A 23,387-nucleotide genomic window follows, 5' to 3' on the forward strand; every position below is an offset into this window, starting at 1 on the left:
GTCACAATGAGGTCTATGCTTAAAAATAAAAAATTCTTCACTGTATTCATGTCCAGACCTCCAGCTTTTCAGGGATTGAAACTTGAGCATCTGTCCAAAAATCTTAAAAAGAGGTCGTTATTGTCTTGAACTGCAGATGGTGACTAACAAATATTAAGAATCCTGTTAGTTATCTCAATTTTCTCTTTTGTTTATTTTTTATTAAAAAAATTTTTTTTTTGGTACCCACAGCAGTTAGCAGCATCCTGTTGCCTGGAATCACCTGGAATAACACAGTCTTGGATTGCTGCCGCCCTTTCTGGGCAAAGATACTTTGCCACAGTTTTTCCCCTGTTCCCATAAACAGTTATCTATTTGTATGTGAACCAAGGAGCATCTCCCTCTCTCGTAGAGAATGTAATCAAGACGTTCAAGAAACAGGGCTTCCCTGGTGGCACAGTGGTTGAGAGTCCGCCTGCCGATGCAGGGGACACGGGTTCGTGCCCCGGTCCGGGAGGATCCCACGTGCCGCGGAGCGGCTGGACCCGTGAGCCGTGGCTGCTGAGCCTGCGCGTCCGGAGCCTGTGCTCCGCAACGGGAGAGGCCACAGCAGTGAGAGGCCCGCGTACCGCAAAAAAAAAAGAAAGAGAAAATGGAAAATGTGACAAAGAAGTAAAGGGTGAAGGAGGGATGACTGAGAAAAGTTGTAGACAGCAAATAAAAACATGGAATAGAGATACAGAAATGCAGGCAGTGCTTGAAGTAGTTATGAAGAAGAGCAGTGACATGGAGGAATCAGATATCCTTGTGCAGTTAGGGTTCTCCAGAGAAACAGAGCCAATAGAATACATATATGAAGAGATTTGTTATAGGAACTGGCTTACATGGTTATGGAGGCCAAGAAGTCCCACCATCTGCTGTCTGCAAGCTGGAGACCTAGGAAAGCCTGAGTGTCATTCAGTCTGAGTCCGAAGGCCTAACAACCGGGGGCCACTGGTGTTAAGTCCCAGAGTCTGAAGGCCTGAGACCCAAGAGCTCCAGCATCCAAGGGCAGGAGAAGCTGGATGTCCCAGCTCAAGAAAAGAGACAGAATTTGCCTACCTCTACCTTTTTGTTCCATTTGGGCCCCCCACTGGCTGATGACTGCCCACATTGCTGAGGATGGATCCCTTTACTCAGCCTCCTGAATCAAATGCTAATCTCTTCCAGATACACACAGACACACCTAGAAGTAATGTTTTACCAGCTATCTGAGCATCCCTTAGCCCAATCAGATTGGCATATAAAATTAACCTTCACATCCTTCTGTTACATATTTGCTTTTACTTTTTATTGTATATCCCTCGGGCATTGGAGGGAGTAAGAAGGAATCAAGAGCCTGATTTCATCAACAAAATCTAATTCAAACTACCAAGCACGAAAGGGGAAAAGAGGGCCTTGTTGTAAGTTATAGAGCATCTTGTGGATCTAGGGCAGGAATGGCGCCAGGCTCACAAGGAGGGAAACAGAGTCTGGAAAGTTGTGAGGGTCTCATCTCTGCTTCTGACTCTAAACGCCTTTTCTTTTCTATCACGCTGCAGGCTGATTCCTCTACTTCACAGGAACTCTTGGTAAAACTACAGAGTTGTGGTTCCATCTACCTACAGAGAGTTCGTATTCACTGAGGATCTCTTTGGCCCAGCTTAAGCCAGCCAGGTAAGCGATCATAACACAGGATAGCAGCAGGCATCTCCACTACACGACAGGCCTCTATGAAGTTTCGGCACTTGAGAGCTCTTAGGGCATTGATGGTGTGGCCCACTTTATTCAGTCCTCGAGAGGCCCACCATGACTGCCCCATCCACAATGATACCCCCTCCCTCATTCTCTACTCCCAAACCCTGCATGATTTACTTCTTCACTATCTTACAATATACTGTGTTTCATGTTTATGTGTTTATTGTGTCTCCCCTGCTAGGATGTAAACTCCATAAGAGCAGAGATTTTTTTTTTTTTTTTTTACTATTTACTGTTTTGTCCCTAGAGAAGTCTGGCACTCACTATGTATTAATAGAGTATTTGTGGAAGGAAGGAAGGAAGGGAGGAAGGAGGGAGGGAGGGAAGGAAGGAAGGGAGGGAGGGAGGAAAGGGGGAAGATATGCTGAAATTCAACTTAGTGATCCCTCAAGAGTAGAGCTAGGACTGAAATTAGAAGAAACAAAGAACAGAGGAGTTGAGAATAAGCTGACAGATGTGATTATTACAATCAGGAAGACTTCAAGCTATGGTGCCCACTTTTTCTGACACTTACCTATTAGGAATATCGAGGTGGAGGCTGTGTGAAAGGGGAGGAGCTGATTCTAGAACTGGACTAATCCTGCATCCAACAGAGATCTAATAGCTGTTGGTCGTTTATTATGTCTCAGACACCATGCAGGCACCTTGTAAACTCCATGAGATCTGAGAAGACTGAGGGGAGACGTTGAGTTGTTAGACCGTGATCACCAAGCAGTGGGGGGTGGAGCTTTCATTAGCATCCACACTCACTGGAACCAGAAAGCCCACACTTGCCAGTGAGATGATGCTCGAGCCCAATAATGTTTTACTGTTGCTGTATGGTTTACATTAAATTATAGTACTTGCTTGAAAGGAAATGCTAAAAAAGTCTGGTTAAATAGCCTATTAAACAAACCTTCTTTTATGAATAGTAAATACTACAAATTACCATTTTAATTGTTTGCTAACAAGACATCTAAAATATTTGAGAATATTGTCATAAGAAAGTAAATAGTACATCTGTAATCTTACTTAAACACTTTGCTTAATTATTAATTAAGCAATAATTAATTAATTATTACAAAAAGGAAGTTTATCATCCTTGTTTGAATCAGTGGGGTCAAAAATTAAAGAATGTTTAGTCTGTTTTATGTGTAAATACCTATATAAATACATATGCATGTGTATAACATTGATAAAACCTTACATAAGTTTCAACATTACTAATAATCACCTGACAAAAAGGTGCCAAAACTTGTAACTCATCAGAACCACATTCTCTGGCAATCATGGGGTAGGATTATGAATTCAATTTGTAAAATAACTTACTGACATTGAAGAGGAATCTTAATGAGTAGGAAAATTGGACTGAGTATAGTATAAAAGGGAAGAGTTATTCATTTAACAAACATATACTGAGTATCTACTAAGTTCAAAACATTGTTGAATGCTAGAGATTCAAGTCCGAATAGTCATATTTCCTTACCTAGAGGAACTTACAGTTTAGCAAAAAGGAATATTATGTTCAACCCTCAGTGCTCAACTTTGTTTGTATAATTCCATTTATATGAAATGTCTAGAACAGACAAATTTATAGAGACAGAAAGTAGGTTAGTGGTAGCCTAGGGCTGAGGGAATAGAAGAAAGGTGGGTGACAGCTAAAAAATATGGACTTTATTTTGGGAGTAGTGAAAATATTACAAAATTGATTGTGGTGATGGTTTCACAATGCTGTGAAGAGAAAAAAAAAACCTTTCAATTGTATACTTTAAATGGACGAGTTGTATTACATGTGAATAAGATTGTTAACAAAAAACCTACATAACCCAACATTTATTATCTCATATTGTCTGTGGACCAGGAGTCTAGGCATGGCTTAATTGGGTACTTTGCTTAGGACCTCACAAAGCTGCAATGAAGGTGTTGGACAGGGCTGTGATCATATCACTCAGGGCTCAACTTTAAATGAAATGTTTTTAAATGGACTAATATGTATTTCATATATCAAGTGTAACTTATTTCTATAATATCAATCCACAATTTCAATAAAGTAAAGTACTTTCTCTCATGGTTCTACAGATTGGCTGGGCTCAGCTGGGTGGTTCTTCCCTGGGATCTCCCATGCAGTGGTGGTTAGCAGTCTTCAAGGATGCAGTGATCCGAAAGTTCAGTTGGCCTGGACATCCAAGATGGCGCGCTCAACTGGCTGACAGTCAGAGGTGACTGTTCGCTGGGAGGTAAGCTGGGCTAGACACTAGAATCCCTGCACGTGGCTTTCCATGTGACTTTGACTTGGGCTTTTCATACATAGCATGGCAACTCTAAGAGGGAGCACATGGAGAGTAAGCATGATGCAAAAGCAGTTAAGATAAATCAAACACTTTTAAGGGCTACACCAGGAACTAGCACAGCGTCACTTCCACTGTATTTCATAAGTCAAAGCAGTCACAGGGCTTATCCAAACTTAGGAACATAGAGAAATAAACTCTATCTCTTGATGAGGGAGTATCAAGACCACATTGTAGAATAATGTGGGATTAGAGTTATCATTAGATATCTTTGGAAAACATCATCTGCCACAGATAGAAAAGTCATTGTTTTGAGCAATGTTTCATTTCAATTTTTTTTTTTTAAATTTTTATTTGGCTGCACCACATGGCACGTGCGATCTTAGTTCCCTGACCAAGGATCGAACCTGTGTCCTCTGCATTGGGAGCACAGAGTCTTAACCACTGGACTACCAGGGAAGTCCTAAATTATGTTAACCCAGCATTAAAACTTTCAAATGCAGTAAATCATTATCTGTCTGACAAGCAAGGTTGTTCCCATCTACACGTACCTAAGGGAAAGAAGGAAATGCCACATATGGGGAAAGAACTTCCCTCCAATGGTGAGACAAGTACTAGTGCAGGTCTAACATGCACACCCACACCCCAAGTAGCACAGAAACAAGTCTTTAATATCCAGGGCAAGATAATACATCCAGACAGTCTTCGGTGATAATAAATCTAAATGCTTATCTATGAGTGTCATGTCCTTTCAGCTCTTCATCAATTCAAACAGAAATTAATCTATTGAAATCAACTATATGATACTGTTAAGTGTTCTAGACTGTATAAAAGCTTATAATCCAGAAACCGTGTCTTCCTGTCATTTACAACTTATGCCAAAGGGCAGAAAAATATTGTCTCTTCTTCATGATTGGTCTCAGCAGTGGTTGATGTGTCCCTTATTTTTGAGTGTTATTGGGTTTTGGCCTTTTTCCCCCAAATGGCTACCAGAATAAGTTGCACAAAATTCAGAATTAATTTTGCGTAGGCTGCCTTTTAACCTGCATTAATTTAGAAACATGTTCAAGCATTTCTTGTTTACCATCAGTAGAGATAAGATTGTGGTAAGAGTCTCAACATTTTTCCATAGTGCTGCATATAAAAGAGAAATATGAACAATTTTCACAGTAACTGACATAAATTAATTTTTTTAAACTATTAACTCTTCATGTTTGAATATGGTCATTAGATAGGCTTGGAAAACCCCAAAATGTTCTCCCAATGCTTAAAAATTTCTATGTCCCTGCATCTTTTAGTCTTCTTAAAAAGAAAATGTGGGCTTCCCTGGTGGCGCAGTGGTTGAGAGTCCGCCTGCCGATGCAGGGGACGCAGGTTCGTGCCCCCGTCCGGGAGGATCCCACATGCCGCGGAGCGGCTGGGCCCGTGAGCCATGGCCGCTGAGCCTGCGCGTCCGGAGCCTGTGCCCCGCAACGGGAGAGGCCACAGCAGTGAGAAGCCCGCATACCGCAAAAAAAAAAAAAAAAAAAAAGAAAATGTACCTAAGTGGGGACCTAGAAAATCCCAGATGGTTGATACACAGGTTCTGTCATGGCAGGAAGAGAGATAAAGGTATTAGAAAGTTGCGTTTTTTCCTGACAAGATATTCCTCCTGTCTCACTTTTTGGTACGATGGAGAGCAAAGATTCAGTCCTTTACTAGGTCCCATTCCCAGCATGAGCCTTGCCGCCGTTTATCAGTAGGGACAGTCCTGATAGCCCCCAAGCTCTCTGATGAGGTTACAAAGAAAGTAGCAAGAGGCTGGTTCACTGGAGGGCACTTTTAATCGATTGTGAACGTGTGTTGTGTATGTAGGTCAATGAATTTCTGGAAGTGTGCCCAGGTGGCTCAATGAAGGTTACTGCCTTGGGCTACCTTTGACCTCAATTTAAGCAATTTATTTATAGTTGGGACAATGTTGTTTTAACATGACCTTAAAGTAAATTGAACAAGCCAATCCCCAGTGCAATGATCGGCCACTATGAAGCCCTTTTTTTACAGGAAAGAGATGCATTTAGATCTTTGGGAAGAACTGGATAGGGACCAAGGTGGTGGAAGTGTGGGAAGAAACTTCAGAAACAAAGATAAATGGTTTGTTTTTTAGAGGAATAAATGGGTCAGTGTTCCAAACACTCCATTTCATTAATCAAGTTGGCAACAGTATCAACAAACTCAATTGCTAGCAAATGATTATCTGATTAAAATGGCAAGAAGAATATGTCCAAATAGGTAGAGAGTGTGGACTAAATTTTGTAAGATTTAAAATACCCTTAGTGCATTCGTTTCGACTGTATCAGTAGTACATGGGGTACCATTTCGTCCGAAAAAAATCTCAAGGATTTGCTTATTCTTTACAGACTATGCATCCCTTGTTCTCTTGAGAATCTTACTCCACTTCTCAAGTTTACTGAACTACACTGATCCACTTAAAAAACTAAACTGACCTCAGTTATCTTTGTTCATGCTGCTAAAATTGAACTCCTTAAGGTCATGTTGTGTTATGTGGTCCATGCATTTTGTTGTACCATTCCCAAATATTTCTAGGTACCTAAAAATGTTTAGGGTAGACAATAAAGTCACTAAATGAAAATTGGATACAACTTGCCCAAATTTCAAAAAAGAAAGGAATGTTCTTTTCACTCCACCTATGGAGTATGAAAATGACAGAAAGAGGCATTGACTAACCCCCAAACTCTTGCCCCAAGGGCAGGCCAACAATGTTGCAGATAGGTGCAGACGGGTATCTAGGACATTCAAGCTCCAAGCCCTGGGCCTTCAATGCCTCTGTCTCCTTCATTTGGATGATTCAGTGCTACAGCCTGGTTTTTCTGGTCCCCATTCACCTGCAGCTCTTGCTTAACCAATCTATTGTGTATAAGAAGGTGACTTTCCCACCAACACTTCTGCAATCTCTTTCTCATGAAATGCTTTGCAAGACAGCGCTCCCTTTGACACCTTATACTTATACTGTATCCTGTGTAGATTAATAATGTTTTTGTCCCAAGATCAGTTATCTAGAAAACTCAGCTATCCAGAACACAGCCAAGAGTAAAGAGGAAGATAAAAAGTCATCTGAGCCACTAAAGGAAACTTAGAGAATATGTACACAAAATCTTGCTCATTTTACTCAGAGAAGAATCTCAAGCCATCGCTCAGGGCTTATTTACTTCTATTTTACGTGCAATTCGTACATGATAATCAACCAACTTCTTATTCAACATCACAAGAAAACCAACAAATATTCAGAAGGAAGAAAGAAGGCTGGTAGAAGCAGGCACACTAGCAATAACCAAAATAAACCTGACAACTGCTTTGGATGAGAAAGAGAACTTCAAAATGTACATCAGAATAAAAGATACATCATTCTAAATCAGTGCGTGGGAGTATCGCAACATCGCCTGAGGCCATCAATGATGTTCAGTACAGTGGAACTGAGTCATCAAGAAAAGATTAAATTATATTTTGAATTCCAGTAAGAAGGCAGAATGTGTATTGCCCATTACATAAAGTTTTTCAATAAAAATGGCTGAAATAAAGGATTTCAGGTCATTCATTTATTAAATAGACATCGAGTGCTTACTATGTGCTGAGCTCGACTTCCATTCCCTGCCTTTTGTTTTTAATTTTAGATAACTGAGGCCTGGAAGATAAGCTATCTGCTCATTCCTAACAATTTTCTCAAAATTGCTGAGACTAAGCCGGGCCATAAAGATAGCACATCACTGCCCCGGTGCTCTCCCTTCTGCAGGTTTGCTGCAGCCTCAGACTGCTGTCAGTGGATTGCTTGATGTGTCTGAATGGAGTGATGAGACACAGCTCAGTTAAAACCTATTGCTTTATTAACTGTGAGAAACTTAGTGCAAATAATAGATATTAGGACCTGGGGATGCAGTCTCTCTGTTCTTAATATAAGGAATAAGGCTATCTCTTGTTAAGTTATGGGCTCTATTAGGCAGATAACTGACTGCCTTGCCTTGGTACCAGAAAGCGCAAGCTAAGACAGTGACCCACTTCTCACTATTGAAGGGATTTCATGGGTGTTATGTTGTGCACTGCGTTTTGTTTCCATACCTTTTGTTTTCCATTTGCCTCATCCTTTTCACTTATTTTGAATGTATATCTTTTTGCTCTATAGTTTGTTTATTGAAAACTTGTATGGAAGTTGTCATGCGCTAGATGCCGTTCTAAGCCCTTTACAAATATTAACTCATTTATTTCTCATAATTATGCTATGTGATATCCATTTATAGATCATTAAAAACTGACACTGAGAGATTCGTTATCATATGTATCTTTTAATCTACACAAAGTCTTTTTGGAAAATAAGAGAATATATTGCAATTCATAAACAATTAGCTAATAAAATTAACTGGAAAATTTACTTAAATGTATCCTTATTTCCCAGCAGTGTCAAATATACCAGAGGTGTATGATATAGATAGAGGTGTATGCTTACATTCAAGTGATGTTAAAGTGTTTATTGTATTCTTGAGATCCTTAAGACACACCGTGATCTAATCAGGCAGCTAACAGCTAATCAGACACCTGGGTGGGGAAACGCTGCAGTGATTTGATGCTCCCTGGCACACTTCCTCCTGGCCTTCTGAGGGATGTGTTTCCCACCTCTTTATAGGACATGCAAGCCCTAGTGAATGGCCTCAGTCGTTCATCTTATCTTACGGTTAATAGTGCTGTTAGCTGCCTGAGAATAAGTAACCCAAGTCTCCAGAAATCCTGAGAGTGGAGGAACAGATTTTCCATGATTGTTTCAAGGATTCTTTTGGAGATTTTTAGTGCAGCAGGCTGTAAATTGTTTCTTGAATTATTGAAAATCACAGACATCTGGGTTGATTAGCTGAGTAAACTTGAATGAGTTCTTTACTCCCAAGTGCTGTGCTCCTCTCCTCCTGGGTTGATATTACACCCTTGTGTCTGGGTCTGGACAATTCAGAGGCTGAAAGAGGCATTATCATATCAGACAAGACTAATCTCATTACCAGGTACAAAATGGCAAAAAAAAAAAAAAAAATCTTTTTGCCTGTTATCCACTTTAAAATCAGCCCAAAAATGAGAACAGAAAAGAAACTGAAACTCAGTTTTTGATGATACTAAAATAAATCCATATTTCCTAAACCCGGTGTAAGTCAGAAGTGAATAGGGGAACGGTCACTCATCTACCAGAGTGAAGAAACACCCAATGCAGATAAAGGTAAAGGTAGATACCAGTGGGAAGCAAGTCAGTTTGCCCGGCAGCTCTTCTAAAAGGCTCAGGAATGGGAGAAACCAGGTACCAAGAAAGGCCTGGGTGATTCCAAGTTGTTCCTCTGAGCCAGTTTTTGAGTGGAGACCTGGGGTCTTATTGGTTCATATGTAATTATCTGAGTTCATTATCTTCAGATTGTTAAAGTTCTACTTCTCTGAAACACAGTACAGCTGTTAGCATATATTTTATAAATTTGAAATGTAATATTAATCATAATTTTTGCTAAAATCTCATTATGTTTTAATGATTTCTAAACGTTTAGAGGCTGTACATGTGCTATTTGGACTATTTGATCAAGAAACTCTTGCTTGATATTCAACTAAACTGAAATATTATCTCAATGCTCATGGTGCTTTCAAGTCAATTAAGTATCATCACTTAAATCTGTTAAACTTTCATTCTTCATTGCTATCATTCTAATTCAAAGGAAGTATATCCATAGCTTAAAAATAGTTCTTTAAAGATTAAAAGGAGTGATAGTGGAGTGGTAGGAGTGGTAGTATAAATACTGCAACTAAGAATAAAAGTGGAGGGCTTCCCTGGTGGCACAGTTGTTGAGAGTCCGCCTGCTGATGCAGGGGACACGGGTTCGTGCCCCGGTCCGGGAAGATCCCACATGCCGCGGAGCTGCTGGGCCCGTGAGCCATGGCCGCTGAGCCTGCGTGTCTGGAGCCTGTGCTCCGCAACAGGAGAGGCCACAGCAGTGAGAGGCCCGCATACTGCAAAAAAACAAAACAACAACAACAACAAAAAAGAATAAAAGTGGAAATATAGATAGGGAGCAGAACTCCAGGGTGAATATAGAATGTGAATCTTCATAAGCTAGAGCAAGGAAAATTAAACTTGTAATGATTTTGCACAAGCAGCCAATAAGAAAAGTGTGATTACGTACGATGGTGAATATAAGATAAATGAACTTTATTGGAAAATTGATCCACTGCCACCAGTCCCAGTGCGTTATCTGTTAAAACACTTGTCTGTAGTGGCATATAGCTGTAGGGGATTTCTTGCATAGTGACTAGTCTTGTAAAATCAATCACAGTTTTACAAAACTATGCAAAATAATGCTATTCATTACATAACTGCTGAAATTTTTTCTGAAGGCAGGCAAATGACCAATATCACAGACTGATATTTATTCATATTTATATACCTCCTACTCTTTATTGCTGTGAAGACTAAAACCAAAAAAGGTCAATACTGTATGCTTTATTAGAGAGAAAGCAGAATAATTCGGAAGAAAAACATGTCCAAACAGCATGATTACCAGCTATCTATAACTATATAACACCATAACAATTAAAACAGTGTGAAACTACCTCAGAATGAGAAAAACAAGCTAGGAAAACAGAATAGAGGTCAGAAGTTGACCCGAGCATAAATAGGAACTTGATATATAATGGAATTGATCATTCAAATCAGTGAGAAAAGAATGAAGTATTTAATAAAGTGTGCTTGAACTGTTGCTTATTCACATGCAAAAATTGGCATTGTATCCTTACCTCACTCTAGATGAAAATAAATTCCAGATGATTTAAAGACATAAATGTTAAAAGAAAAACCTTTTTAAATTTGAGAAGAAAATATAGATTGATTGATTGATTCATGACCTTAAATTAAGTAAGAATTTCTTAAACCATATACTAAAAGCACAAGAAGCAAACTACATGAAAAAAAGATTGATACATCTGCAATATTTAACTTTGACACAAAATTTTAGGACATATTATTTCGTTATGTGAACAAAAATATTAAAAAGTGAATCATTGTCAACTTGGGAGAGGCATAAAGGGAAAGATTCTGGGAAGGTATCCAGGAGATTTCAATTATATCTATAATTTATCTCTCAACAATATGTATAACAAGCATATATGGCAAAATGCTATGGTCTGACGAAGTTGACTTACTGGTGTGGGTTGTATTGTCTTCTGTAACTTCTCTATTTTATGCTTAAAATAGTTTATAGTAAAAAAAAATTAAAGAATGCTTAAGAGGCATGCTGATAGAATGTGAGGTCCATCATATGTAAAACACAGGTTCCAGAGGGAATGTTAGAGCGAATGGAAGAGTGGTATATTCAAAGAGATAATGCCTGAATATTTTCTAAAATTGATGAAAGACATGAATCAAGATATAAATATACACACACCCTCTCATGAATTCTTATGAATACACACTTTTTTTAAAGAGAAATTGAGTTTGAGCTGAGATCTTTTCGGCTACAATTTGTACCAAGAGAATAAAAGTGTCTGGGATGGGACGTAACAAATGTATTATGAAACTTGAATACCAACAATTAAATATTCTCATGTGCCTGCCAATGAACGGCTACTGGTAAAATTCCTTATTCAAATGACACTGTTAGTTGTTATATAAAATGAATGGCACATAATGTGGATGAGCAATCATTTCCCTCTGGGTGCTAGCAGATCGTTTACTTCATTGTTAATCACCAGTGGTCAAAGTATGGTTCAGATTTCGGCATCTATGCGAAACTTATAAGGTAGAAGTATATGATGATTTACTGTTTATTTGCTTTTTACTGAAAACCCAGGCTACGTAAGAACAGACTTTTCATTTTGTTAACCGGTTTCTTTTTGAGCCATGATATGGGCCAGGGGTTAGCAAACTATAGCCCACAGGCCAAGTCTGACTCACCACCTATTAGCCTACCAGCTAGCAGTAGCTTTTATATTATTAAATGGGAAAAAAAAATTTAAGAGTAAATTTCCTGATATGTGAAAATTATGTGAAATTAAAATTTCAGTGTTCATAAATACAGTTTTTTTTTTTAACACAAGCGCTTTCATCTTTATATTGTCTATGCTACTTTGATGCTACATTTAGGCCTGCAAAACCTAAAATATTAACTCTCTGGACATTTACAGAGGGTTTGCTGACCCTCTGATATAGAATATAAATGCAGCTCAAAACACTCCAGCTGATATGCAGGAAGGAAGAGACGTAAATTGCAAATAATTTATACATTAATGCGAATTTACACACTGCTTTATTTACAGAGAACAGTTATGTAGAATATATGACATTCAATCATGATTTGCTACTAAATGAAGTTGTGAAAATTATTAATATAATTAAATTGTTGTGATGACTGTAGCTGCTTTTCCTCATGTTATGTGAAGAAATAATACGTAAATGATTCTGCTTTTACATATCACAGTAAACTGGCTTTTGAAGGGAAAGTTGCTCTCATGAGTTTGTAAAAGGAAAGATGAAATAAGACAGTTCATCATGACAATGAAAATGCCAGTGAAGACAGTATTTTTACTTTCATATTGTTATTATTCTAGTGATTAGCCAGAATCTAATAATTCAAGACCAAAATTCCACAAGGCTTATGTTTGAAAATAAGAATTTGACTGAAAATAATGTTGAAGATAAATTCTCCTAAGAAGACAAAATTTGGGTTCAAATCACTGCATTGCTGAGTTTGACTGTTTACAAGCACTTGATGTTTTTTCATCCTTCAGAGAATGAAATCAATGATATATTACAGTACAAACCTTGTCTCTACTTAAATGCTAAAACAGAGCATGAAGAAATGTTCCACAGCTAAATGAAACCTATAAGTTCAACTTTATATGTTGAAGCAATCAACTTTATAGGTTTTTATTGTTGCTGGTGTTGTTTTCAGTGTAATAACTCATCTACACAGTGTCCAGCAAAGTGATGAAAGTTATTTTCAGTGAGCAATCTAACTTCAATGTTATGTACAATACAAACATGGAAAACTGATTATCAAAATATTTCTCCCATTCTTAATGATACACAAATGTGATTTTCTGATCCAGTTAAAATAGAGATCAAAATAAGAAATACCCCAGATGTGGAACCTCATTACGCTACCTTCATGAAGACTGCACACACTGTCATTCTTCTCCATGGTTTGAAACAAAGATCATTCATATTTTAAGTATTGTTCCCCTTTTGTAAATTGTGATGAATTCTTGTTTTTTGATCTGCCTAAAAATTAGCGGCTAAACTTTGGCTATAAAGTGGCCCACAGCCACTGTTAGCTTTACATAAAATGTTCAAAATGTAATAAGTATCTTTTTTTTTTAAGAAGTAAATGGTGAAAATGCCACAAAGAAAATAGGAAATAAAGTGGGAATTGAAGGACAAGTAAGACTTTGCTAATAGATATATTTCAGGACCCAGAAATGTACATGCAAAGGTACAGAAGCGTGAAAACTGAGGTAAGTTTGGGGGTGGTGAGTAGACCAGTGCCTGAGGGTGAAGAAGTAGTATATAGGAGATGGAAAACAACTGCAAAGGTTATTCAAAGGGCAATTCTTTGTTTCCTCAGTGATGACTTATAAAACTTCCATTTACTTTATTTTTGAAACTTTTGAGCTCTTTTTTTTTTTTTCCAAAGCTTGTTCAAAGGTGGAAGCATATATGATCTTAAAGAATTTGCAGATCAGATTGTGAGTGTCTGGCACAATGAATGATTCAAGAAGGAGGAGAAGAAGATGTTACAATATGGACAAGGATTGGAAAGCAACATGTTCTCCTAAACCACTGGTTTGAAAAAAGAAAAAATGATTTCCAACCTAGATTTTTAAAGGCTTCTCTATTATCAATTAAGTTGCAGATCTGAAAAAAAAAAAGATATTTTTAGAAATACACTTTCAAAAACCTAATTCCTATTCATCCTTTCTCAGAATGCTACTGGAGAATATGTTCCACCAGGATAAGGGGATAAACCCAGGAGGAACTAGAGGATCCAGGAACCAGGGGATCCATCGCAGGAAGGAAGCCGACAGAATTCCTAAATAAGGCCATGGTCATGCAGCAGGCTAGAGGCAGCCCCATCCCAAATAGGAAAGGTTGGAAGACTTTGGAAGAGACTTCTTCAAGAAGATGAAATTGAAACCTAACATGTCTGAACATATTAACTGAAGACATACAATTCAGGGGGAGTTTGGAACTGAGTTGAGTACACAGAAAACTATTAAAAATTCCAAGGAAAATGAAATGTTGTGCAGGCAAGACAGAGTAATCACAGTGCACTGAGTATGTGGCTCAGGTGCAGATAGTGTTTAACATGACCCTCATAATGTGGAAACTAAATGTGTTTCCTGCTAAAGTTGCATCTATACAGGGAAGACTGGAGCATGGGAACTCTATGGGGTGCAGATGGAGGTGAAATTGAACTCAATCCTCATCTTTCATAATGGAAAGTTATAATAGTTAATGCCTAAAACTGTAAGACAGAAAAGCAGCAATACCCACATTGTATTTTGGTATATGTCGGTTACAATCATAAGACGGGGCAAGAGCGTTAAAAAGGGAGGTAAACAATGCTGTGGTGAGGTGATTAAGACCCAGGACTGTTCTTTTTCATAAAAGCTTTGTGGAGGTATCTCTATCTTTATATCATGAGTATTTTTAATTTCAATAAAAAGTATATTTCAAACAGTTAAAATGCAGAATACAAAAGCATATCTATGATGATAAGAACAAGAATTAGAAGAAGGTATAGACTAATAAGCACATTGATTTGGAGAAAGAAATTTCTTCATTGGACCTTAAAATAATATGTTTACTTAGATTAAAATCAGATTTTGGGGCATGCGTACTTCTCAGTTTTCATCACATGTTCTCAACTCAATTGATTTCAAAAGTCCGGAAGTGAGAGAAGTTCTGTGTTTTTATTTTGTTTTAAGTTAGTTAGGACAATAATCTTCCAACTGAAGCACATGAAGACTTTCTAAGGCATATGTGCATGTGATTTCCAGATCCTCTTGTTTCATAGGTAATATTTCTTAGAACTGTTCTGCCTGAAGCCATCCCTGAAGTTGAAGATCATGCTGTTTTCCTTGCATGCTCCCTCTTCATAACCAGCCTTCTCCCAATTAACACCTGAAATGCATATCCCTCAACCACCCCTAGTCTTCCCATGGAACAATGCTCTGATTTGAAAAACCTCTGGAGCATCAAGCCAGGGGACAATTCAAAATATTGCTTAAGCAAGTGAATGACTCTAATGAATGGGTAACAATCATTATGCAAATCAAATAGTTTTCAATTATTTCTTAGCACAAAATAGGAAGATCTAATCCAGTCATCAACTATTAGATCATTAAAACATTTCTGATGATCAATCACTATGTGACTTTCAGCATGTAACCTGGGAGGGGTTCAAATAACTTTGTGACATTGCCTGAACAAAACTCCTTCCATTTCCTTCTACTTATTGATATGATCGAGTTTGTCAGCATAATAAAAATAAAACTGATGCTGAATCCTGTCTTATTCTAAAATAAATATATCCTCATTCACCTCATTAATATCTACATTTAAAATACAATTTTACTTTTTAGGTTTAATAATTCTATATCAATGTTTATAATACATGTATGCTATTGTGATTAATTGTATATTAGTAATATCTGTAATAATTATGGTCACTTGAAGTTTTTAAAAACTATATTTCGATTTATGTATGTATTTTTGTTGCAGGAAAGTGTGAGGGTGATCCACAAAAACCCTACAAGTATATGTGATGTAATGAAAGTGGAATTTATATACAAGTTAAGAAGAAAATAGAAAAATGCAAATTTTCCAATTGCTTAAGAAAGCTTTTTCCATGTATATTTTTTAGGGGTTAAAAAACAAGAGATTGTTTAATTAGTAAAATACAAGGATGAGGCCAGGTAGGGCAGGGGTAGGGGGGAACCACCTGGGGTCCTCCCTCCACTACATCCACCATTTTATTTTTGAATGGATGGTGATGGGTATCAAGTTGGCCATAGTATTTAGTTTCCTTTGGATATATGGAAAAGGTGATATAAATATTTCAAAATATACCAGAAATGATATCCTTTATTATAACATACAAAAATTATGTCCTTATTTTGAAATTTTTTAGATATGACTTAAACTTTTTGGAGGGATTCATAATTTTAAAAATTATTTTTAAGAATCTCAGAGCAAAAATTTTGCGGAACACCTGTCTTTCCTATGGTTCCTTTTAATGGGTGGATTCATACTGCCCTCTGGTGGTTACAGAGGTTGGAACACATGAAGTACAGATTTGGACCTGTGGCATTTTGGAAACAGAATTCCATTTCCTTTTTGCTGCATTGAAAAAATAGCAATTTGTTGTAGAGATGACTACATTTCACACATAATCACAGTTTTTATGAAATGTGGATATAGTGACAGGATTTTGAAATTTAGGATTTGACATCCAATGGATCAAAAAAATCAGCTTGTCCACCTTTAATAACTGTAATTTGGCATTGACCAAGCAAGCAGATTTTTGCTTTCCAGAGATATCCAGACAGTACTCAAGAGTCCCCAGACACGGGGACTTCCCTGGTGACACAGTGGTTAAGAATCCGCCTGCCAATGCAGGGGACACGGGTTCGAGCCCTGGTCCAGGAAGTTTCCCACATGCCACGGAACAACTAAGCCCGTGTGCCACAGCTACTGAGCCTGAGCTCTAGAGCCTACGAGCCACAACTACTGAAGCCCGCGCGCCTAGAGCCCGTGCTCCGCAACAAGAGAAGCCACCGCAAAGAGAAGCCTGTGCACCGCAACGAAGAGTAGCCCCCGCTCGCCGCAACTAGAGAAAGCCCGCGCACAGCAACGAAGACCCAACGCAGCCAAAAATAAATAGATAGATAGATAAATTTATTATCTAAAAAAAAGGGAAAAAAAGAGTCTCTAGACATGATACAGACACTCCATCAGCTGAATGTAAAATCGGCGTTTAGATTCGGGTTTTTCTCCGTGCAATCGTGGAGCTTTACCTTCGTTTAGCTCTCCCTGTAGCATCCTCACTCCTTGCCCTTCTCTGCCCCCAGGGACTCCATGCCTTGAGGATGTCAGTAACTGGGATGAACATAATGGAGAAAGTGTGGCATAGTGGAAAGAGTGGGGCATAATGAAATTTGAAAGAACTATATCTGAATTTTATCCCCAGCCATCACTAGCTGTGATCTTGGGAGAATTAACTTCTCTTGATCAGTTTCCACAACAGGAAAACAGTTAAACTACCGGCCTCGTAGGTGCCATGGAAAACTAAAAACACATAGGTAAGGTGCTCAATAAGAGCAACCAACGGAACTTATTCCTATTTTATACATTTGAAAGATAAGCAGGTTTGATCATTTGAGGGATAAGAAATATAGTCACAGGGAGTCACTTGTTGGGGTATCTTGGTCATTTTTATTTAATTAGTTACAGCAGTGCCATTATATGTATCTTGCTTAAATGTTTCTTTCCCTTTAAGAGAAATAATTCACCATTTTTCATCTTTATTAAACTTCCTCTCCCTTCTCCATTTCTCAGATGATTAAACTTGGTTTATACTGAGAAAATAGATAGAACCTCTAAAATTACCAGCCTGTGAGCAATCACACCCATGTGCCACTCACAGTTCTTTTACTATGGACAGTAACTCCTTCCCCTGTGCTCTGAAACTCTCTCTTCATAAACTCCCACCTTTATAAAGGCTTGATCCTTGCAATTATCCCCTCTCCTCTGCATCATGTTTTTTTCTTTCTACTGGGTCATTTCCACAAATGAAAAATATCCTCAAGTATCTCCTTCTCTTTCAAACAACCTCCGCCCCTAAAAAATCTTCCTCGATTCCACATAACCCTGTAGATAATGACCTATTTCTCTGTTCCCCTTCACCACTGAACTTCTTGAAAATGTCTGTGCGTCACAGTTTCTATTTCCCCACCTCACATGCTTTCTTCAATCTACTTCACTTGCAGTAATATCCTTCCACTTAGCTGAGACTTGTCAAGGTCAGAAATTTAATTCTCTGTTACCAAATCCAGTTAAAAAAAAAAAACCTCTCTGTTCTTATCTTAAGTGACTCAACAACTTTTGACCGTTGACCACATGAATGAGAAAAAATATGGTATGTGAAAATGGCATCGTAGGGATGACTTTGTGGTAAAGAATATAAACTCAGTCAAAGTAACTTAAATAGAAAAAAATTTTTTTGGAAAAAATCTAATATTATCTCACACAATAAGAGGAGGAAGTACAGCTAAGCCCCATAAGATAATTCACTAGGCTGCTCTGAATGTGCATGGTCTCTTGTTTTTGCTTCTCTCTGCATGTCTGCTTCGTGCTTATGCTCCTTTAAAGATGACTGATATATACACCTTTCTAGGTCAAGGGATCAACAAAGACCCACAAGAGTCCCTAAGTCCCTCATAATAAATTCCAATGAGAGAAACTTGACTAGTCCTGCTTAAAGTGTGCATCTTTTCCCAATTAGCCATGGCCAAGGAGTGGCAGGGTCATGGTGATGGTTAATTTTATGCATCAACTTTGCTAGGCTACAGTACACAGTTGTTTGCTCAAACATCAGTCTAGACGTTGCTGTGAAGGTATTTTTTAGATGTTACTAACATTTAAATCAGTAGCCTTTGAGTAAAGCCGATGACCCTCGCCCCCACCCCCATTATGTGGGTGGGCTCATTCAATCTGCTGTAGGCCTTAAGAGCAAAGACTGAGGTTTTGAAAAAAAAAAAAAAAAGGCTTTTGCCTCCAGACTCTGCAACATAGAAACGCTGACTCACTTTCCAGGCTGTGGGCTTGCCATAAGAATTTTAGACGCACCATGCCCTGCATTCACATGAGCCAATGCCTTAAACTAAATCGATCTCTGAGAGAGAGAGAAAAATCTATCGTGTTTCTCTGGAAAACCCTGACTGACACAGTCACAAAGAACAAGCTTGGCCATAGGGGTCTCCCCTATGGCTGGCGAGCAGGTTTAGAGCACAAGGTATGGGCAGAAGTGACCCAGATGTATTATATTTAGGATTACCAGAGAATCTCAAACTTATAAGCAGTTATGCATGCTCAAGTAGAGATTGGCCAACAATAATATTAAAATATTAGTATGTGTTCATTACTATTTATTGTGTCATCAATTCAAATAAATACAATTAATATTATTAGTTACATAATTTAATTTCAATCTCTTCTATCATTATTGACATTTTATAGCTAGAATTAAAGTAGGAAAGATACTTTGGAACCCTCTGCATTCTTGGAGTAAGAGAAGAGGTGACAGTTTCAAAAGATACCCTATGTATAAGAAAGGTTCGTTGTAACGGAGCAAAGAGATGAGAAGCCCAAGGAAAAGAGTAGGAAGGAATCTGACCTCACTTTCTGACAGCAACTAGTCACTAGTAAACCTTTCTCTTGCCCCCTTCTTTCCAGGATAGCAAAAGACTATCTTGAATTCCATTCTAAATATAAAATACTTATCCAAATGCTACAATGACTGAAGAAATATAGATGAGGTGGTGTTTTGTTTTTGTCTGTGTGTCTTATTTTCACATCATTTATAGTTAGAGTAGATCCATAATTTAACTAGAATTCTACTGACTAGAAAGTAAGTTATGCAGGAACTGAGGTGTGGAGACACGGTGTGAGGAAGGAAAATGTGATGCTAAATTAAACAGTTCAGGGTGCTAGAAGACACCTGTTATGACCCTCCCAAGTCAGCTCCCTACAAGGGGTCTTTCTGCCCATTGTTGCTCCTGTCAACAGAACGAGATCCAGTTCAGTTCAGAAGTAAAGGAAAGCTTTCTGCTTTGGTCAAAGAACAAGCAAGCTCTCTAGCACACGTGCTCTCCAAAGCCCATGGGCGGGGCTGCTCTGTAGGGTTCTGGTCCACAGCAAAAGGGGCACAGCTGTGAAGGAGCTGCTTCACTGGGATCTCCTCAGTGGGGAGGGGCGGAGTTCTCGAGGGCTGGGGGCAGCAGAGCTGCTCTGGCTCCTGGTGGCAGAGGCCTGTGCCCGCGCTCCGCTGAGCTGAGGTGTCAGGCACAGCCATTTCGCACTAGGAGCTCCAGTCTGAAGCTGCGGGTAGGAGGCTCTGCACGCGCCATCCTTTGAGCAAGTGAAATTATATGACGCACGAAGGAAAAAGAAGAAAAAAAGGTTAGACTTTATTTTATTACCCAGACTCCATGTTTATTTCCTGGGAATTGTTAACAGGCTTTGCTGATGACAAATCCGTCCTCTGTCTTTTGTCCTGCTCCTCTTTCTTGAGGGGCGCTGAGGGGTGCAGCTCCATCTTCTGAAACTGCTTCTTGCTGAGTGTGTGTTGTCATAACCCTGGGTGGAGGAGAAGAGCTTCTCCCCGGAGCCTTTAGATGCGTTTGATGGTCACCAGGCCCTAGCCCTGACTGTTTGCATTCCTGAGTGACCAGGATTTGGAGTTTTATAGATTCTGTTACTGAACCAAACTTGGGTCTACCACTTGCCTTTGTGCAGTAAAGCTAGACTACCCACCTCGGGTTGTGGTGAAGAAAAGTGCAGTGTTTATTGCAAGGCCAAGCAAGTACTGGTGGCTAATGGTAAAAAGAACTGAACTCCCTGATGGCTTTCAGGTGTCCTTAGTTTTTAAAGACAGGGTGAGGGAGAAGGTTGCACGGTGCACGATCAGCTCATAGATGTTCTTCTGATTGGTCGGTGGTGAGGTAACAGGATGGTATTTTGGGAATCAACATCATCAACCTGCTGGTTCCAACCAGTCTGGGGTCTACGTGCTTGTGGGCGGTATGCAGTTAACATCTTCCACCTGATCGGGCTTTTACTATCTGTGAAACGGCTCAAGGAATTGGCTCAGAATGTTACCTATGGCCCTTGAGGAGGAACTAAGGGTCCTTGACTTTGTTTAATGGCTAAAGTGTTATTATTTTGTCTTGCTTGACTCTTTTCCTTTGTTTCTGTATTTTCTCACTTCTCTGATCAAATTTATTCTTTGGAACTCAGGGAAGGCCTAGGAGGCTAAAGATTTTCTACAAACAAGAGGCAGGTGAAGGACATGGGGCAGAGGGGGTGTCTGTCCCAGAAAGTCCCCATAGGCTTCTGCTCCCTTTCATAAAACTTTTGAAGATGAAGGACACCAGACAATTTAGGATGCATGGCCCAAGTATTAGCAAGAGAATCATGGTCATTAGGGGCCCAGGAAAAGTAAAAACCAAATGATGCCAGGGAGGACCTGTTTTACGTTGCTCCACATTTGTTTGGCCAAATTCAGCTGACTCGGTTCTGCTAGTCAAGCTGCTTTTTCCAGTAGTCTGAAATACCTGACAGTGAAATCAATCTGCCAGTCTTCCCCAGCGTATGCCACTCTGGCTGAAAGGGCCTTATCTGGGAGCCTCCTCGGGGGGGAAGGGGGAAGGTGGTCTGGTATTTGTGTTGTTTACTGTGCATATGGGACATGTCTCGACTATTCGACTGATTATACTTTTCATGCCAGGAGTTACCATGAGCTCCACTAATCAATTATATAGGGCTTCCCTCCCATAGTCAGGTCTTTGATGAGCCTCCCTGATGGCTTGACAAGCTGCAGTTTGGGAGAAGTATTGCTCATGATCATTAACTAGCCACACATGGCTTCCTAGATTTCTGTTGAAGCCCCATTAACGGGCTTTGTCTAATTCTTCCTTTGTGTAGATTGGGGAGTAATTGGATGGATCTGGCCTTCGAGGTATAAAAGGTAGTTGCCAAGTTAGTGGTTCTAGGGCCACCCTTTTGGCAGTTGCGTCCACTTTTTTGTTTCCCTTTCTTGTCTCTGCATCTCCTTTTGGTGACCCCTACAATGAATCACTGCCGCCTTTTTTGGAAGCTGTACTGCATCTAGGAGTCTCAATATGTTTAACTCATGTTTCACCTGCTTATTCTATGCAGTAAGCACACCCCCTTTTTTAAAAAAAATAGCTCTGTGTGCATGTAGGCTGGCATATGTCTTCCGGGAATCTGTAAACATTTAAGATCTTCCCTGTCCCGCGCTCTACGGCCCAGGTGAGGGCTATCAGCTCAGCCTTTGGGCAGAAGTCCCTGGGGGTGGGCTTCTTGCCTCTATGACTTGAGCCTGGGAGGTCACTGTGTATCCCACCAACCTTTCTCTCTCTCTCATAAAATCACTCCTGTCTGTGAACCATTCCTCTTCAGTGTTTAGGAGAGGCTCACTTCCTAACATTCTAGGTTGGGGTGACTACAATAGATTGTGTCTATGGTTTCTATACAGTCATGCTCCAGGGACGCCGTTTCTGTGGGTAGCAGGCTGGCAGATTTTAGCGTGTGACAGGTTTCTATGCTAGCCACTGGGTTGTCTAAAAGCATAGCCTGAACTTGAATCGACCTTCCAGGGCATAGCCCCTCTGTTACCTTAGAATTTACTAAAGCCTGAATGTGGTGTGGGGTCCATAGAGTGACTGGCTGGCCAAATGTTAACTTTTCAGCCTTCTCTAGCAAGGTTGTAGTAGCTGCTACTGCCCCTAGGCAAGGAGGCCATCCCTCAGCAGTTTGATCTAACTGTTTAGAGGAATAAGCAATCACCTGAGCAAGGGGTCCCAGTTTTTGAGCTGATGCCCAAAGGGCGATTCCCCATCTCTCATGAAGGGTTTAGTTAAGGTCAAAGGGTTTAGTTAAATCTGGGAGGGCCAGGGCAGGGGTCTCTAGTAATTGCTTTTTCTTTTTCTTATTGTTTTTTTCCTCTGACATCTTGCACTTTATTTGTTTTTTAATTTTTTTATTTTATATTGGAATATAGTTGATTTACAGTGTTGTGTTGGTTTCAAATATACAGCAAAGTGATTCAGTTATACATATATATATATATTCTTTTTCAGATTTTTTTCCTATAAATGTTATTACAGAATATTGAGTAGAGTTTTCTGTGCTATACAGTAAATCCTTGTTGATCATCTATTTTATATATAGTAGTGGGTATATGTTAATCCTAAACTCCTAATTTATCCTTCCCCTCTATGTTTCCCTTTTGGTAACCATAAGTTTGTTTTCTATATCTGTGAGTCTGTTTCTGTTTGGTAAATAAGTTCATTTGTATCATTTTTTTTAGATTCCACAGATAAGTGATGTCATATGATATTTGACTTTCTCTGATTTACTTCACTTAGTATGATAATCTCTAGGTCCATCCATGTTGCTGCCAATGGCATTATTTCATTTTTTATGGCTGAGTAATATTCTGTTGTATATACATACCACATCTGCTTTATCCATTCGTCTGTCAGTGGGTACTTATG

This window comes from Tursiops truncatus, chromosome 3, assembly GCF_011762595.2.
Source record: "Tursiops truncatus isolate mTurTru1 chromosome 3, mTurTru1.mat.Y, whole genome shotgun sequence".
Lineage (NCBI taxonomy): Eukaryota > Metazoa > Chordata > Mammalia > Artiodactyla > Delphinidae > Tursiops > Tursiops truncatus.